A 16,425-nucleotide genomic window follows, 5' to 3' on the forward strand; every position below is an offset into this window, starting at 1 on the left:
GCTGAATTCTCACCAACCTCTGCTCAGTTTCGACCTCTGCTCAGTTTCCCCAACAACCACATGTCTGTCATAGAAGTGACCCATCTCCTCCTTGAGCTTTCTTGAACATCCTGTGTTCTGCACTCAGCATGATGTCACTAGACCCTTGCACCTGGATCTATATTCTTAGGAATGCACTTCCCTGTGTCTGTGACACATCCTCGTTCTCATGATTAGGCTACAGTGGCTATTGTGGAGGTAACCTACAGATATAATTCATGTGCCATTTCAGTTGATTGATGTGAGTTAATCATAATAGAGATGATCCTGCATGTGCCTGACTCTTCAGCTATAAATTCTCAAAGGGGACCTGGTCCCTTTGTGTAAATGGAAGTTAAACTAAGACCACACAAAGATGAATTCTGCTGAAACCCTAGGGAAGCTCAGAGCAAAAGCTTCTCCTGACTGGGCTTGTGATGAAAGCTCAACCCTGGACCATTCTTTACTTCCCCATGAGACCCTTAAGCAGAGAACAGAGAAGCAGGGTCCAGACTCCTAACCCAAGAAAACAGTGGAGTAAGATGATTGCATTGGATTACAGTTTCTGTGGCAATTTGTTGTATTGTCATCAACATCCAAGAAATGAGCCAAGCAGAAATTCTCTTATCTGCTTCAACTATTCTGATCATATACCAATAATCATTGTCATTCCTATGATAAAAATCACAAATATTTCTGTTGAGCCACATGTCCTTTGCCAGCCCCTGGCTTACGTGGGGTCCCTGAAGTAGTGCAATACATTTTCAACTTCTTCTCCCTAATTGTTTTTTTTATTTGTCAATCATTCTGAGAAGGGGGTACTTTTCAGCATATGTAAATGTTGATGTTGCTCATCTCTTTAAAGTCTGATGGTTTTCCAGTGACTTCTTTAAGATAACAACTAACCTATATTACAAAAGCCAAACAAAATGAGCTTTCTTATGAGAGGTTCAAAGTCTCTGGCTAAAGTCTCTGACTTTGTCTATAGAATAGCTCATTGACAAAGATGCATCATGTATCAGCTCAGGCCTAATCACAGTGGGTTGAGGCCAGGAAACTGCAGTGTTTACAGACACTAGATGGCTCTAATGCAGTGTCAGGATAAAAACTACCTCTAGCTTGCTCTTTCTCCCTTCCTTCTGACTCCTATGTCTTTAAGTCTACACTCTCAGGATCCTCCATGCCCAGCATCAAACACACCTTTGCTGATACAAAATGAGTTCTTTCCTAACAATGAATATCCCTAGTTCTGTATTCAAATCTCTTTCCTCCATTATCACTGGTCATCTTTACCCAGAGTCCTTCTGCCATACATACCAGAGGACAAACAGACTTTGGTCAGCCCTGTTGCCTTCCTTTTCTGTGCTTAAAGGAGGACTACCATCAGAGATAGGAAAGGCTTAGATCTGTACTAATGGCTCTTCTTCCTGTACTCTGTCTTCAGTCAAGTATTCCTTCTATCTAGGAATTCTTCTGAGTTTCCTTCTCATTCACAATAGACCTTCCAAACCCTGTCTATTGTCTTTTCAGTTTAGATATTACTTTTCCCATTCAGGAAACAACAGAAACACTAGAGCATAATGCCTTCAGTTTCTTGAATATCATCCATACACAATCTGAAGCCTTAATTCTTCTTTCTTCATATTCAAATGGAAAGGCAGTCACTTTGTTATAGAAAGTACATTTTTCACTTCCACCTGACCCTGATTTCTTCATATCTTTAGATGCTTCAATTACTTTTTTCTCTTGAATCTTTCTTCCTCTCTTCTCTCTCTCTTGCCTATTTTCATAGTTCTTTTTTTCCTTTCACTCTCTTTACCTTTCTCTTTCTACCCCTTCCCCTTCCCTTCTTCCAACTTCCTGTCTTTTTCTTTCCCTCTTATTCTTTTTCATTCTCTCTCATTTTATTCATATGCTTGTAGTTACATTAGAATATTGTAAGAATGGCTTGAAGTAATCTAGACAATAGTTATCCATAAATGAACACACCAAATTTCCTAATGACAGAATAGTTCTTTTGGAGGTGGAATTAAAATTCTTCCATTAAGATTGTTAAAAGAATAATGTTTTGCTGTTTGAAACCATTAAATCTGCAGTCATCTTTAATGAGGCTTTATAACTAACCAGATATGATCAACATAGTCAAAATTACATAAAGTATTAAAGAGATGCCATATACATTATATAATTTTACAGAAAAAGCAAGTCACAAGGTGACTTCATTGATCACCAAGCAGGAAAAAAGTAGAGTAAGATAGGATGTTAGCATTTATCCTTGTGGCATATAGACTTCAAATATGCAAATATGAATGCCCAGAATATTTCACATAAATATTAAATATTTGAATGTCTGTGTAGTTCTTATTTTAAAACACATTTTCAAATAGACATCCTTCTAATTGAGTGAAACTTTAAATCATCTTCATCTATGCTGCATGCTAAAGGACTTTAATCAGCCAGCCTCAAGTGGAATTTTTTTGTCGTCTTCCCATGATAAGAGGTAAACCCAGAGGATCCTCATGAAAGTCAAAGCTATAAATTCAATGAGCATAAAATAATTTTGAAATTCAGCAAGACTAAGCAACAGTGACATTTATTTTTCAAGAAAATTTCCATGCTAGAGTATACCCCAAAGGGAAATCCATAGTGAAAACCATTAATAACTGCATATTCTTAAACCTGGCTCATAATTGAAAAGATTAGTTTTACCCTCACACTTAATGCTTACAGATTTTTGGCAATAAAGTATGGTGAAATATAACTATCACACTGCTAACCTTCTGTATGAGAATTTCAAAAGCTAACTGTTAAAGCCATACAGAACATTTTCAAAACTAATTTTCATAGACTATATAACAGAATATCTGTTTCCTTCCTTCCTAATACTTCACTGGCAATATTTGTATATATAAACCTAATTTCTGTGAATGAAGCAGTGCCTTTATCAAAATGTATTGTGTACCAGAAGTCAGATGCAGAACACATTGCTTGGAACACAGACTGACCTAGGATAATCTTGCTGCTCTATTTCACTAATCTGCAGAAATACAAAATTATCTGTGAAGTAATCAGTACAGAATTATCTGTGGAGCATGCAATCATTTTTTAAACTATATGCATGGCCCACATGGCAGGGGTGTGGCTTGTTATAGAATGATGAGAAAATTCCCTACTGTCATCTTTACCGGTGATAAAATTAGAGGTATTGCCCAATGACATAATAGAGACACAGAATAGAGTGGCAAAATCTTTGTCACTAATTCCCAGAGCTCCTCTTACTGTGCATCAGGATAAACAGTTCTGAGGATGATGGTCTCTTTAGTGCAACCACTTTGCAGACTTTTAACTGTTTGCTTTACTTCCTTCCCTAACACATTTCTCCCATTAAGATCTTGGTTTGGGGGTTGTAAAAGAGGAAAATATTGATGACACAAACCTTAAGAAAATAAATCAAATCAATTCACTTGCATTTTCTTACTCTGTAAAGCAGTAGCAATGAGTATCATATTAAACAGTTCATGTTTTATATTCACTGACTCTGCACTCAAATGATCAAAATAGGAAATGAAAAAGGTTCTCAAAATGCTAAATCATTTAAGATCTGGGATAATTGTGAGTTAAAATCATATCATACTTCCATCTCCATGTTTTAAAGTTTACTGTTTTAAAATTTTTACATTTTAATAGTTCTAGGTTTGTTATTTTATTTAGTTAAAAATGTAGCACACTAAAACCACGTTGGACTCCATAAGGAATATTTTTGTTGGAGTTGGGAAAAACTGTTACAAATATGCTTTAATATTTGTCTAAAAAGAGAATTTTAAAAGTTAGAACAAAAGAACACAAACAAAAAAATAAAAAAAATTAAAAATGATTGAGCAATATTTCTATTGTTTTATGTTGGCATTTAGCACTTTAGAGTACCAGGACACATGGAGGTACTGTTCAAATACAACAGGCTTGAACCATGTTTGGCAGAGCTTCTATTTTTGCTATGGAATATTGTTATGAAGTAACTGCCTGTCCTCAAAGATTGTTTTAACATGCTTAGGTCCCTAGGATGTAAGAGAGCACAGAATTAGAACTGCCCAAATTATTGATACCTCCTCTTTTGAAAAAATTTTTATTAAAATATATTTTGAAAAGACTGTCATTTAACAGAAAAACATTTTTACTCAATAATATAAACATCAAATATATTGGAACAGGCAAATATTTCCTGAATAGAAATCTGCTAACTAAGAAAACAATAACAATAATTAACAGATAGTTTTATGCCAAATTTAATAACTCTCTGCATAGCAAAGGATAGATAGGGTGAAGGGACAGACTTAAAAATAGGATGGCTTTTTAACAGCTATTTATGTGACAGAGTATTAATATAAAAGTGGAATCTAGAAATTTATAAATTTAATACCAGGTGATGAATAATATAGTCAATTATTGGGCATATCACAGTTCATGAACTAATTACACATGACCTATAACTCTTTACAAACGTCTTTGCCATCTTTGACATTGTAGAAATACAAATATAAACTATAGAGAGATTCTGCATCAGCCCAGGCAGAATCAATATAAAACTGCCAGTAAACACAGAGGATTTAAAAGAATGCAGTTTTACTGTTGTGGGAATGTAAACTATTCCAGGTCATATGGAAATCACAGTAAAAAGGCCATCCCTCAGAACAAACCACAAACAGAACTGCTGTAGAGTCTACTCTCATACTTTCTAGGTATATACACAAAGGAATAAAAATCAGCATAGAAATACCTGCATACCTATGTTTATTGAAGCATTATTTCCAAGGACCAAGATATGGAACAGCCTAAGTGTTTATCAACAGACAAATAGATAAAGTGTGCTGTATATGCACATGGAGTATCATTTACCCAAGAAGAATGAAATCATGTCACTTCTGGGTAAATTGATGGTGCTGTAAGTCATAACATAAAACAAAATAAATCAGGCGTGGAAAGATAAGTACCTTATCTGTTCTCTTTCAAGAGAAATCTAGGGAAAATAAATTAACAAATAATACATATAAATGAAGAATGTAAGACTTGAACAGGGACTCTTGAAGAAAAGGAAAGGCCTTCCAGGGAAGGGATGACAACACTAGGGAGAGAGATTATATAAATATGGAATTTCATAAAGAAGACCATCATTCTGTGCAATTAATAGATGCTAAGAAAAAATAGTGCAATGTACTTCAAACAGTAAAGTAACATATTTGTATTCTGCACTTATTTTGATACCTAAAATATTGCTATGTTAAAATATCTACCAAGTTCAAATAGTTTACCAGTGTTCTACTAGATTCCATAAGATTCAAACATTGCAATGCATCCTTATTAAATATTTCACATCTACCAAGGGGTCATTTACATGAGAACTGTCTTCTTTAATGAAAAATATAAATCAATTTGTGAGTGTACTTTACTTTGGGTGTAGAGAAATTACTCAGACATCTAGACCTAGAGCTTTTGTGTAAAGACTTAAAGATTCATCTGAAGTAGACAAGAATCAGGATCCAGATTCAACTAAAACTGCCAACTAAGCATCAGGCAGAGCAAGAAGGAGTGGAGGACAGCTGTGTAGTAGGACTATCTAAACGTGAATGATGCGCATGTGTGCTCACAGCAGCTGTGGCTGCCCACGTAAGACCCGCACAAGATCAAGTTAGTAACATAGTCAGCATTGTAACAGATGGAGAAACACAGGAGACCCTTCCTTTAGTTGCTATTGGCAATGGCTAGCTGCTAAGGGAGGGAGCGTCTTTATTTTTCTTTAGGGATATGGCTTGGGGGTAGGTTGGCCATGTTCCAATGAATAGCCCTAAATACATGCATTTACTGGAGACACCAATTAGACTCTGCAGGTTAAAAACAGGACATGAAGTAAAGAGGGAAAAGTGGTAGTAGAGTTCTAGAAAGAGGTTAGGAAGTGAATTTGAAATAACAAATTTGTGTATAAAGTTCACAAACAATAAAACAAAAGTGAAAGAACTTTAAAAGTTAATAATAAATACATAAAGGTTCTACAGTCCCCAAATGTTCCCTTTAGTGCTCTAGAGGTAAGGTGTACCATTGAGGTTAATTACTCTCAGAAGCATTCACTCTTATAAGTGAAAAAATCTGGTTATATGTTCAGAAACTTAGATTATGTGGTATAAATTCTGTGATGATTTGAGGCGACATGAAGGGATACCAGCTTTAATTTCTTATTTTTCATGTGAAGAATATTTCATATGGTAGATACAGGGTTTTGACTTAATTGCTGGGTCTGGTTAGCATGCTATGACTAAATGTCTTGGGTGTCAATTTAATGTAACACCATAAGGAACTGATCTTTTAAATTGAATCATCCAGGCAATTTCATCAGGACAAAATCACCAGTTGTTCATATATACAGAGTTTCAACTCACTGTGCCAATTTCCTCCAGGCAGAGAAAAGTGACATTTTTTTTTCTTAGAAGATATTGAGGATATTAGGGAGAAAATAGACCACGAGACACAGAGTAATCAGAATGGTTAGGACTGTACATACACCCACAGTTTCTCTCATTACTGCAAATAAGGGCTGTTAAAATTAAAGTGACTGAATGGCTCACCAGATAATAAACTTGGCCTCAGCAGCACAGAATGGCACATGGTTTGTCGACAAGGCAATATTCCTGAGTAATTCCTGCAACTCTGGCTGCCACCCGTGTGAAGTCCTCTCATCGCACCTCGCTGCGTTTAGACAGCTGCATGGTGAACTACATTTTCTAAAAGCTGACCTTTGAGCATATCTGGTATTCATCAGGTTTTTCCTCAAATATCTCAGGTTCTCATCCTGGACATGAGCTAAGATTCTACTCACCCCTTATTAATAATTAACCTTATTATTAATAATATATACAATAAATATAATTACCCTTATTATCTGCTTCAACCAATTAAATCCCAACAGAAGTGAAATCAAGCCTCAGAGCTGCAGCATAAACTGATCATTGTTTTCCCATTATTATAGGGGCCAGCAGTGCATCAGACAGTGGCCCATCAGTTATCCATGGGATCAAGAGCAAACGTGATGGGAGCAGAGGCCCCAGCTCACTCAGGTAGACAAGGACAGGAAGTGACCTCTGGCTTTAGCCACTGGCCACTGAGATTAGGAACTTGTTTCATTTGTTCCTCTAATGTATCTTATTCTGACCCTATGGACCTGCCCTGGCATGGAAGCGTGTGCCTTCACCGGGTAGGAGTACATGGAACAAACGCCTGGAGTATTTTGGGAATTGAGGTAACAGTCTCAGAAAATGAGACTATGCTGCTTCAGCAGTTAGCACAGACTGAGCAGCAGCACCAGCAATAGAGAAAGTGACTTTGCAGAAGTTGAGTCTCTATATCTGTTTCAGGAGCATTCATAATTTATTATTTAAAAAAAGGACTAGCAATATGGATAATAAATCAGGTCTAACCTTATGTGATCTGAGATAAAATATTAAACCTCAATATTTGAGCTCCCTTGTGTTAAGATAAAAATGCAGCAATACTTCCCCTTTGTAACACCCTATAATACTGTAAGGTCAAAAATATAATAAGTAGAACATTGTGGGAAAAGATTAGTCTACACTATAAATGACATAGTAATATTTTACCACTACATAAATCTATATGGTAAAGTTAAAATATTCTTTTCTTACCATATTTTTGGTAGTAATGACTGATAGAGAATATAATTCTGCAAAGATATTTTAGTGTAGAAATTATAGGATAATAATTTTCAAATTTGGATGCCATTTCTCATTGCAGATCATTTCCATGCAAATTAAATCTGGAATAACATTGACACATGAGGGATGCTGCCTTGGGTCAGTAAATCAGTTGTAGTTTTGATCCTATTTCCCTTTTCCAGATCTGTTAGCAGCCAAGGCCAAGCATTCATTATCTCCCAGTTGGCCTGCTATAACATTCTGTTTATTGGACTCCAGATCTCAAATTTCTTTCCTTTAATCCAGTTGATACCTACTCAGCTGCCATATTAATATCCATAAAGCAAAGCTCTAAATATACCATAGTTTCCCTTAAATAAATAACCTTTGCAGCATGGCAGAATTTTGATGAATAGATGGCATTGGAGAGAATATAGATGAACTAAGAAGGTAGAAAGCAGCCCTGCATGCCCACTAGTCAACAGAGAAGTTTTTATAAGAAGAATTTTAGTTTGACCACAAGCATAAATTTGGCTAGATCATTGAGAGGCCACTCTGAGAAGTCATGGTACAGCACTTAGAAAGATGATTAAAAATGCTCACATTAGTTTGGATATGTGTATACATATATACACATATTCATATGTATATACATACAAAAACATAATATACCAAACACACATATTCATATAAAAATAAAGTGCATAATACAACTAATACATACACCTACATAACATGTACACACATACACATGCACACACACACACACATACACACACACACACACACATTAGGTACCAAATTATTATATTAAAAGTATGATGATAAAATAATCCTCATAATATTCCTAACTTATCTATGACATGGACACCTGGCTATTATTGACTGTATTGGAAAGAGGGCTTCACAACGATCAATGGATATAGTTTTATGGAACAACTGACTCCCTTCTCTAAGGCAGCTCTGATATAACTGCAGATGGACTATGAATAGGTGTCATTCTCCTCATTTCTGGGACTCAGACACAACTGGACACAGAAGGGAACATCTGCATTTTATCTTTATTTCCTTGGTCCTTTGATGTACTGTGAATTGAGTCTAGTTGCTATATTTGGCCAGCACAATGAACTCATTTATTGGCTCCTGCTTAGTTAGTTGCTTGTTTCTTGACATATTCATGTATTTATTTTGAGCTCATGAATTTAAAACTCAATGATTCCACATGGAAATAAAGATTTCTGACTTCTCTTAAAGTAATGAGTAAGTGTGATCCTGCGGATGTTTTGTCCAGTGTCACCAAGATCAAGCAGAGATGAAGAAGAGGTCTTGTGCAAATAGAAGTTGCCTTCACAATCTTCTGGACTCTTTAATCTAATGACTTTTTTTCTCCAAATGAAACAAGCCAAAAATTTATTAATTAGCCACATGAAAAATCAGATAAAAATGAGGTGGGCAAAGTGGAAGACACAGAGACCTACTAGTCTAGTTGATCACTACATAGAGGAACTCATAAAGATACCAGATGGGCACCTCATCCTGTCTGATGTCCCTAGGGGACCAATGCCTTGTTGCTGGAACTAAGTGCATGGGTTGTGAAGATAGCTTAATAGTGTCTTTGATTTTTGATTTTTGTTTACACTTGTTTTGTTTGGTTTTCAGCCACCTGATGTCACAAGCCTATAATTGAAGCTACTCAAGAGGCTGAGGCAGGAGTATTGTGAATTCATGGTCTGTCTAGGCTACAGAGTGATTTTTAAGACCAGCCTGAGGAACAGAGTAAGACAACTTGGTATCTTAAACACAGAAATAGAAAAAGAAGATTGTAAAAAAAAATTATCTGAGAATTATTTCATAGAGAATCCAAAGTGCAAGATTCTGAATTTTAATTGACTTATGCTGCTTCATGCCCTGCATACTAAATGGAATATTAATACCAAATTGTATTCTTAGAGGAAGCAACAAGAGGTGTCCCAGATCACAAGGACAGCATGGCTATATAGAACACACTCATCTAAAACTATAACTATACACTAGTTTTATACACTAAAACTATAGCCCACAAGTTTTTAACCTGGAAAACATCAGGTATGTGGGAAATAGATATCTAAGATGAAATTTCTTTTTAAAATTTTTTTGATATTGTTGTTGTTTTGTTTTACACCACTGGATCATACTGACAAATATTTGCATTCATGAACAATGAGAAAAGTTATTATGAAATCTGAATTGTGGATTACACGATGAAAAAAATCACCTCCAAAAGCTTGCTTTTGCTGAGGAATTGTATCTTTCACTGAGCTAATGGAGAAATCAATGTACTGGAATGAATTCACAGTACATTAACTCCTTGCAAGTTACTGTAAAAACCTTTGAACTCTTGCCAAGGTGGACAATTAAGTATGAATTCTGTTCTTGATTTACATTCCTTGGTAATGGTGAATTTGTTTCACTTACCAATAAATTTGTTTCCTAATGGATTATGTACTATCTACAGATTTACATTTAGGCTTCCCTTGTCTTGACAGTTATCCTATGCTTTTACTCAAAGGTATTTAATGATGCATCTCTTACAGGAATAAAAAAAAGCTCAGATGTTTAAATTTATTTACCTAAAATTTATTTAACGTATTCTTCAAGAAAATTTAAATAGCTATCAATTTCCTGATCACACTAATATGAGTGCCAGGAGATGATGAAGAATCCCAGATCACACACTAAGCGGGTGTTTTAAACTCAGAGATAGATTAAGTGCAGCCAGCAACAATTTTCTGAAGAAATGAAACAAAAAGCAGTAGCAAATAAGAGACTGCTAGTTTCTGGGACTTTCAAATTAGTTGAAGCTAAGTCACACAAAAGAAGCAAAACCTATTGCTATCTAGCTCTGCCACAACAGCTTGTAGTTTTATCCTCCAGTATCCCAGAAGCCTCTTGTCAGGGTGTTTTCTTTGCAGCTCTGTGCTCCTTGTGAAGTGTGTAAGAGAGGGTCCTGCTTTGTCTCTACAGGTTTCCTATGGCTCCTTCTCTCTCTTTACTGTGTCCAAGAGACCTCCAAGGCCAGCTGTGTTTACCCTCATGTGTTTGCCATCCATGTCTTAACTTCTCAAATCCCTTTCCCCTCTGCTATAAAGACAGTAGTCAGCCTAACCTAGAAAGACTTGTGTTTCCTAACCAGGGGCATTTGTGAAGGCTACTGTCATCAATAACATCATGTGCAAACATACTGAAACATAGAACTCAAGCATATTTTTTAAGTTTTAAATTCAGAGGGTGAATGAAGACTATGCTGAGGAGCACACACCTGGGGCCTAGATCTTAGCCTCTATTTGAACTAGGATACACCTACTTTTACATAAGCTGTCTTCAATTTCTAAGCTTTGGTTTTATTACCTGCAATGGTTTTTTAAAAGTGTGGCCTGTAGGTCAAATCTGGCCTCTGTGTTTGAAGGCACAGTTTGTTTTGTTGTTGTTGTTTGGTTGGTTTTGTTATATTTGATAGAGCCACCAGTATTCACTCAAACACTCCCTCTGTTAGTGTTCAGACTCTAACAGCAGAGGTAACAAGTGGTGACAGACATGGTATGGCTTACAAGGCTGTACACTTTCCCTTCCTTGACCTTTATGAACATGTGCAACTCCTCATTATGAAGTGATGACAACAATAGGTACAGACTGTGATGAAGGGCAAACACCAAGCATAGTGAGATGTCAATAAGGATGCTTGGCTATTTCTGACAGTGGCACAGTGCCATGGTGAATGAAGAATGGCTGGAAAACTACAAAGACCTAAATCCAAGTGTATCCTGGACAATAGGTGCTAGTGACATCACTTTATGCTTGTCATTTAATTCCTGCATGTTTTAATTTTCTCATCCAGAAACAAGATAATTATTCTACTTACTTCAGAGAGGCTGGACCAAGAGACTAAACATTGTTGCTATTACTAATTTTTAGGCAAAGAGATACAATATTATCTTCAGTGTATGAGATGAAGGAGAGTGAAAGGGAAATTCATCCAGGAAATTCCATCAGTAAAGGCTCAATAGCTTCTTGAGGTCAAAACTTCTACAGGAATCATGAAGACAGGAAGACTACCATTGTGAATTCAAAACAATTTGTTGGTCAAACAGATCATCTGATGATTGAGATTTAGAACAATGTACACTCCAAAACTAATCAAAGCGATAGTAAAATGTTGACCAGAGTCTAAAGACTACGTTGGGTTAGGATATGTTCACAAGGTCTTTGGGAAAACCATATTTTGAATGCATAATTATCTCCCATCCTGACCAATCTTGTTCCTCATCTCATGTTCTTTTTTTTTGTTTGTCTGATTTCCTCCCCAATTGCTTTGAAATGCCTCAAAGAGACATCCACAATCTCTTGCTTCTCTAGTTCCCCATTGCTTTGAGGGTCTATTTCCTTGAGTGCACATTAAATTTCATAACTCTTCACTGATCTGCATGTGGCAATAACTTCACTGAGTAGAGCTAGAATTCAAAACTTCAAGAAATGGTATGGTGTTTTGAATATGAATAGCTCCCATGTGTTTGAATGCTTGGTCTTTAGGGAGTGGCACGATTAGGAGATGTGGCCTTGTTGGAGGAAATGTATTCTGGGGAGCTAGGTTTTGAGGCATCATATGTTCAAGCTACACCCAGTATGGCATACTATCTCCTTTTGTTGCCTGCTGATCAAGATGAAGAACTCTCAGCTCCTTCAGCACCATACCTGCCTATATACTGTCATGTTTCTCACCATGATGATAATAGACTAAACCACTGAACTATAAGCCAGCTCCAATGAAATATTTTCCTTTATAAGAGTTACCCTGAGTTTAGCAGAATATATTGGTACCTAGCCCAATTGTCACTAGAGAGACTTCACCCAGAAAGTGATGGAAACAGATATAGAGACCCACAGGCAAACTTTAGACAGAGCTTGGAAAATTCTGCCAAAGAGGGAGCAGAAGATTGTAGGAGCCAAGAGGGGGGTCAAGGACAGCATAAGAAAACACAGAGTCAACTAACCTGTATTCATAGGGGCTCAGAGAGACTAAACTACCAATCAGAGAACCTTCATGAAATTGACTTAGACCCTCTGCATATATGTTATAATTGTATAGCTTGGTCTTCATGTGGGACTCCTAACATTGAGAGTATGGGCTGTTTTTGACTCTTTTGCTTGCCTTTGGGATGCTTTCTTCCTACTGAGTTGCCTCATCTAGTCTTAATAAGAGAGGAGGTGTCTAATCTTACTCCAACTTGATATGCTATAGCTAGTTGATGTCCATGAAAGGCCTGCCCTCTTTTGAAAAGAAAGAACTGATGTGTGTGGAGAGGTGGGGGTTGGAAGGGGAAGGAGGCAGGTGGGGACAGGGAGGAGAGAAGGGAGAGGAAGTTGATTGGTTGAGATGTAAAACAAACAAACAAGCAAACAAATATTTGCTCTGGTCATGGTGTCCTTTCGTAGCAATAAAACCCAAACTAAGACAGATGAGATTGCTATATTTGCTTTCTGTTCTTTGTGTGAATCTTAACTGTATAGGGATTTCAGTCCTTCCTACTTTAGAGATGAACACAGAGCCATGGGTATAGGCAGAACACTTTCTTGGGCTGGCTTTCTAAGTAGACCACACCTGCCATGAGTGAGGGCAGGGTCATATTACCAGTAAGAATTTTCAATCTACAAACTTTTTTATTAAAAATATCAGGTTAATGCAAAGGTTGTCCCCATAGTTGTGGACATAGAGGTGTAACTCTGATCCAAGAAGTTCTGACTTCTCACTTATTGTTCCATTTTCTCAAATAATGATTATTTCTAAAGAAATAAGTTGTATTGTTTAGTAAACTTTAGATGTTATCAACCACAACATTTTAGCGTGTGAGTTTTTATTTTGAGGATGTTGAAATGATCAGATGAAATCAACTTGTATCTCAATATATACAGTGTGTATATGAATGTCCCCTGAAAGTCCTTGCCTGAAGGCTTGGCCCCAGCCTGTGATGACATGGATGGGTAATTGACCCACATTTGCTGTTGACTTTGTCAGTGCATTAAAGCATTGATGAGTTCCAAACTGATTAGTCTACTAAGAGGTAGACTCCACATAGAGGAAGTCAGAGGTAAAATATCTGCCTCTGATGGATATATCTTGCTCCTTACCCCATTTCTTTCTCTCTGCTTTCTGGTTACCGTGAGTCAAGAAAGTTTGCCTCGCCACCCGGACCTTGCTATGGCAGTCTGCCTCCACACTAGCCCTCAGTGGAGTAGGAAAAGTCACTGTAGACTGAAGCCTCTAAAGCCATAAATTAAAATAATAACTTCGTGCTTTTAGTTATATTGGGCATTCTGTCACAATGATGGGAAAATGACTACAACTGACATAAATATCAGCTGCAGAAGTAAATGTTCAGCTCTGGCTTTCACTTCAGCCGTGGTTATCAACTCCATGGGCTTCTTACACAGACCTACGTGTGTGATGTGAGAGCAGAAATGAAGGAGAGCAAAGCTGTGGCAGAAGAAAATGTTTCTGCCATCCCACGGCTACCCATGGTTTTCATCTGGTTATATTTCTGGTTTTGTTATTTTGTTGTTTTTGTGCTTCCTTATAAGTTATATCCATAATGTTTTACCTGGTATCTTATGACCATATTGTACTATAAAAGACAATTATGGGACCATTCACTGTAGTCCTAAGTGAGTGGCTATATGCATGTTTGTGTGCATTGTTATCCTTGTGTTATTCAAATGCTGATTTCTCTGCCCTTCATATATTGTTTCAATCCAGACATGGCATTGTAATGCTCATGTCTAGAATCTCCTGTCTCAAATTCCTGTGAACAATTCTTACCATTTATTCTCTGCCTTGTCAATATATGCTGGCCACAAAATGGTTGCGCAGAAGAGAGAACAGGGTGGAAGCTTCCTCCATGGGGAGGAGAGAGAAAGGGAGGGAGATTCAGATCAGCCTCAAGGAAAGGGTCTGAGAAGACACCAAGAGAAAAAACATCTGAAGCAGAGAGAGCTTGAACAGTATTAAACTGCAAGTATTGTGGGATATGGCTGGGAGGTAGTCATATTAGCATGGAGGGTTAATATAAATCAATAACTGCCCAGATAGTGAGGTGCACCTTGAAATAGATTTTGCTTTTTTTCTCTGTGGTTATGAGTAACTAGCAAAGGTAGAGAAATACAGGTGTTGGGTTAATTCACTGTTAACACTTATATTAAAAGAATTAATTTTACAAGTGTCCAAGAATCAACTGAAGCCTGGGAACGAAATGTACAGTGTTGAGTATGTTAAGATAATAAACAGTATAGTTAGCTCAAATGGAGAAATGAGTTGATCTACAATCCCCCCAGCAGAGGCAGCTCAAATGATGAAATGATCGTGTTCTCTGCAACCAAACACTGTGAGCCAACAGGCTTTAGGATTAATCTTGTTCCAGGTGCTCATCTGTTCTGTTCCTTGACTTTCTAATATGAAACAAGAGAATGGCAATGTTGCCTCTCTAGTCCTGCTTACAGCAGAATAACTTGGATAATAAAGAGAGCAATAAGAGAATGGGTAGCATGTTCTAAACACTAAATAAAGGTTAGCTATCATAATGAGAAATAAAACAGAGATTGGGGATCAAACCTACAGGTACCATGTCCCCTATTTTCATTGTTGTGATAAAACTAACCAATAGCAACTTGGGGGTGGATATTTGGTTTATATTTCTAGGTCACAGCCCATCACTGAGAAAATTCAGATCAGGATTCAAAGCAGAAACCATACAGGAACACTACTTATTGGCATTCTAATTCATTCAGTTACATTTTTAACATAGCTCAGTTCCATATGCCTAGGAATGGTGCCAGTCACTGTGAGCTAGGCTTTCTCACATCAATCAAGACAATCTCTCCCAGACATAGCCATAGGCCAAACTAATATGAGTAATTCCTCAACGAGGTTACTTCTTCTCAGATGACTCTAAGTTGTGTCAAACTGACAATAAACACTTATCAGCCCAATCCTCCTTACAACTTGACACATTGAGTGGGAGAGGGTGCAGGGATGGAAAAGGGGGAACATGATCAGGTATTGGGCATGGGGGGAGGGAAACAGGAGCAAAGGCCTGAGGGCCAATAGAAAGAATGGAAACAGGCAACCTCAGGAGGTAGAAGATAGACGGGGGTGGAGAGGGGGGGAGGCTTTCTAGAATGTATTAAAGACCTGGGAGGTGAGAGATGCTCAGGACTCAAAGGGAGGGGCCTTAGATGAAATGCCCAACAGTAGAGAGAGGGAACTTGTAAAGTCTACCTTCAGTAGAATGATAGGCATCAAGTGGAGGGATAGAGTTGCCATTCCATAGTCAAAATCACTGACACAGAATTGTTCCTGTCTAAAAGAACTGCAAGGACAAAGAGACTGGAGAAGAGACTGAGGGAAAGGAGGTCCAGTTATTGGCCCAACTTGGGATCCATCTCAAGGGAAGGTTCCAAGGCCTGACACTATTACTAATACTTACAGACAGGAGCCTAGCATGGCTGTCCTCTGAGAGGCCCAACATGTGAGACAGATGCAGATACTTAAACCCTTAGGGACCCTTTTCCTTAGGGAAAATCTGGAAGAAGCTGAGGAAGAGGGAGACTCCATAGAAAGGCAATCAGTCTCAACTAACCTGGACCTCCAAGATCCATCAGACACTGAGCTACCAACTAGGTA

The 16,425-nt window shown here is 37.4% G+C and overlaps 1 protein-coding gene across 1 annotated transcript in view; it reads right to left on the minus strand.

Moving 5' to 3' along the window:
* The window catches only part of Thsd7b (thrombospondin type 1 domain containing 7B), an 834,275-nt gene that overhangs the window by 209,318 nt on the left and 608,532 nt on the right, over positions 1-16,425 (minus strand). The gene's annotated exons all lie outside the window — the stretch shown is intronic.

The sequence above is a fragment of the Grammomys surdaster genome, unplaced genomic scaffold (assembly GCF_004785775.1).
Source record: "Grammomys surdaster isolate TR1022 unplaced genomic scaffold, NIH_TR_1.0 221, whole genome shotgun sequence".
NCBI lineage: Eukaryota > Metazoa > Chordata > Mammalia > Rodentia > Muridae > Grammomys > Grammomys surdaster.